The 2500-nt window shown below is 40.3% G+C and overlaps 1 protein-coding gene and 1 long non-coding RNA gene across 3 annotated transcripts in view; one reads left to right on the top strand and one right to left on the bottom strand.

Moving 5' to 3' along the window:
- Positions 1–2500, bottom strand: part of gli1 (GLI family zinc finger 1) — a 53598-nt gene that overhangs the window by 35042 nt on the left and 16056 nt on the right. The gene's annotated exons all lie outside the window — the stretch shown is intronic.
- The window catches only part of LOC309474199, a 59876-nt gene that overhangs the window by 41747 nt on the left and 15629 nt on the right, over positions 1–2500 (top strand). The window lies entirely within an intron of this gene.

Raw genomic sequence — 2500 nt, 5'->3', positions numbered from 1 at the left:
TTCTGGCAACAATATACAGTTTCTACAGTACAAAAACCATTACGCCTGTGGAATGTGTGTGTGTGTGTGTGTGTGTGTGTGTGTGTGTGTGTGTGTGTGTGTGTGTGTGTGTGTGTGTGTAGGTGTATATCTGGTAACGTGTGCTAATGAGTTTCAGACGCTAAATAGAGATCTCGTATGAAGCCACAGCTGCCGCCCAATAAAGACCATGAGGGAGGTCTCTCACACACACACACACACACACACACACACACACACACACACACACACACACACACACACACACACACACACACACACACACACACACACACACACTGCAGCACATATGGACACACACCTGTCAGAACTCACAGGCAGAATCACAGACATGACGGGGGACAAAATTGTGTGACCGTCAGTCAGAGACAAGCTGTCCTTATTATTATTTCTATGATTTTAATTGTATACATGTTTAGAGTGGGATTTTGGACCAATGGGATTGTACTGTGGGCGGGGCTACGCAGAAATACAATCAAAACAATTGACAAGACGTCACTTATTATCACTTCTTGCTATTCAGGATTAAAAAATATATATAAAAAAAGATTGAGCTACCATATATAAAATTTGGGGTCAGCCATGTTTTTATTTGTAACAAAAATGTATACTTTTATTAAGCAAAGTAAAAGTAACAGCAAAAAAATATATTTCAAATAAATGCTGTTCTATAGAATTTTCTGTTAATCAAAGATTCCTGAAAAAATTTAAAGTATCACAGTTTCCACAAAAATATGAAGCTGTTTTCATCATGTTTAAATGTTTCTTGATCATCAAATCATCATATTAGAGTGATTTGTGAAGGATCATGTGACACTGAAGACTGGAGTAATGATGCTGAACATTCAGCTTTGATCACAGGAATAAATTACACTTTACTATATATTCACATAGAAAACAGATAATTTACATTGGAATAATAATTCAAAATTTTTACTGTATTTTTGATCAAATAAAAGCAGCTTTGATGAGCAGAAGAGACTCAGAAACATTCACATCGGACTAATCTCAAACTCTGCAAAAACTTTCTTCTCCTCTCACTCTCTCTCCCTCTCTCTCTCTCTCTTTCTCCTCTCTCTCTCTCTCTCTCTCTGTCCTCTCTCCCTCTCCCTCTCGTCTCTCTCCCTCTCTCCTCTCTCTCTCTCTCTCTCTCTCTCTCTCTCTCTCCCTCTCCTCTGTCTCCCTCTCTCCACCTCTCTCTCTCTCGGTGGGTGTTCTGGCTGTTATGTCTCGGAGAGGATAATGGCAGCTCTAATGTATCCAGGCGTTCCTGGAGGAGGAAAAGTGGGCGGGGCTTATGATTCGACCAATCACAGCCAGATTACACCTCATTCCCCCCCGCCTCTCTCAATATCACTGTTTTTCTTCAACGCTAAACTTTGTTTTCCAACTCTGGCTTTGTTTTCATAACTTAAACAACTCAAACTGCATCCTTCCGTCGGTTATTCCCTCCATCAAACGCCACAATAACCGTGTACCAGTGAACTCGAGCACTGACGCACTGAAGTGCAGGTAATGGACAACAGGATGATTTATTCTGCAGTGTTTGAGTGTTGATGCGACACATACACTGATATTCAACTAAACTCAGCAGAATAATGACAACTGATGAACGCTGCAACAATGACAGTTATTGAGAACTGAATTGAATCAACATTGATCTGAATAATTAAACACTGTTGTCTTTTGTAGAGATGCTTTACAGAGGAAATTAACTTGGTTTTATAATTGATGAATTTTTCACAATTACCCAGCTAACAAAAAAAAGTTCTAAAAGCGTTTGGCTGACATAATTATTAAAACATTATGTCTGAATGTTCAAAAGCACCAGTTTTTCAAACTGTTCTTAAAACATTGTTACTTTTGAATGTTCAGATGTCAAATTATGTTTTCTATTTTCATTCATTTAGGCGAATGAATGACAGATTCTTGCCACCAGTGTTGCAGGACAGATTCTCTTGGAATTAAATTGTTTCGTCACGTAAGCTGTCGCCATGGCAACCGTAAACTGTTTAAAGGAAAATTCAGTGAAAAGGGCGTCTTCATTTTTCCAGCGTCTGCTCTCTCTCTCTCTCTCTCTCTCTCTCTCTCTCCCCATACCTGTGGTTTCCACCAAACCTCACACCTCCATCTGCTCTCTTCTCCTTCTACACGCTCATTTCATCATTTACACATGATTATACTCACAGTCAGCTTGTCTAAGGGAGGAATGGAGCAAAACAGACTCACAGCTGGCATCCAGCTGCTAAACACACACACACACACACACACACACACACACACACGAACACACACGTGTGCTACTATGACGAAAGCGTCTGAACCCTCCACACTCGTCCATTCACTGTCTATCATTACAACTGCAAGGGTCACATCTGCTAGAAGACGCCTTCGGCCTCACCTTCACACATTGTTCTTCAGTGTTTGAATGATGTAAATCATCTGCCAAGACCCACAATAT

The sequence above is a fragment of the Leuciscus leuciscus genome, assembly GCF_965113295.1.
Source record: "Leuciscus leuciscus genome assembly, chromosome: 14".
NCBI lineage: Eukaryota > Metazoa > Chordata > Actinopteri > Cypriniformes > Leuciscidae > Leuciscus > Leuciscus leuciscus.
This window is presented reverse-complemented; position numbering and strand designations above follow the sequence as displayed.